This window comes from Rhagoletis pomonella, unplaced genomic scaffold (assembly GCF_013731165.1).
Source record: "Rhagoletis pomonella isolate Grant_MI unplaced genomic scaffold, Rhpom_1.0 Rhpom_scaffold_00006, whole genome shotgun sequence".
Classification (NCBI taxonomy): Eukaryota; Metazoa; Arthropoda; class Insecta; order Diptera; family Tephritidae; genus Rhagoletis; species Rhagoletis pomonella.
In genome coordinates, this window is record NW_023458560.1 from 37480645 (window position 1) to 37482005 (window position 1361).

The following is a 1361-nucleotide window of genomic DNA, read 5'->3' on the forward strand; positions in this document are numbered from 1 at the left end:
TTTTGGTGAACTTTTTGTGACTCTCTCCTACTGAATAGCCAAATCATCTCAAGTCACTAATTGGTAATCTCAAATTTAGTGACTTGAGATGAGACTGAATTACTGAATCCCAGGATAATACTAACACAAGGAAGAAGGAAAAGTTGAGTATGAAGGAGAAAAACCGGATAAAGGCAAAGAATAAAATAAAAGTAAAAAAACCTAAACATAAAAACAAAAGAAGACAGAAAATTTAAATACTAATATGTAGATGAAGAAAAGAATGAACATAAATATGAAAGTGAAAAGATAAAAAACTGCAGAGCAAAGATACAGAAAATAATAGAGACAAAGAGAGAGAAAAAGATAAAGACAAAGTTGAAGAATTACATGTGGTGTTGTGTTGTGTTGTGTTGTGTTGTGTTGTTTTGTGTTGTGTTGTGTTGTGTTGTGTTGTGTTGTGTTGTGTTGTGTTGTGTTGTGTTGTGTTGTGTTGTGTTGTGCTGTGTTGTGTTGTGTTGTGTTGTGTTGTGTTGTGTTGTGTTACGTTATGTTGTTCAACGCATTTCACCCCAATTCACTTCAATTAACTCAACTAAACTCAACTTCCCTTAATTTTAAATGTGGAATTTCAACCGCTGGGCGAACATTAGTTATTATTATTAGTCAACTACAATAACATATATCCGTATCAAATTCAGCCTAAATACTTTCAAAGGCTTCGTAGATACACAATTTCTACGGCTTCTATCTTTGTCAAACACAAGTTGTAAAACAATCATTACAATTAATGCGACTACTTTGTGTTTAACGATAAGGTTGTCCTAGCAATTTGTGTGGTCTGTACATGCCAAGGCAGCGGTAGCGATTTCCCAAATAGACCCACAATTAAATAAATATGTATGTACGTTTATGCCATTTGCCACTGTATGTAATCGAAAATAGTCCTCATTGCCGGCCATTTAAATGTATCACAACACTTTAATTACTATTTGCCGTAAATGACTGCTGACTAATCAATTTCGATTTTGACTTTTGCCAAGACTGTTCTTTCACTGATGCCAGCTATGTAGGGCAAGTGATATGTGTGTATCCTGGAGTTCCAAAGAACTAACGCACATACATACATACATATAATATGTATGTATACATACAATATATTTATGTACATAAAATGCGAGTACATATATGTACGAAGCTTAAGGTTGCTTATTGTCCTGCAGCTAAGCAGCAACAAATACAGTCATTAGATCGTGTCATAGATATCTTCAGTGCGGTGACACTTAGGTGTGGCAGACATTTGATTATTTTCACAAGATAAACAAGTACTTCACTTAGGCACATACATATATTTAATGACATACTTAACCATTAATTAAACA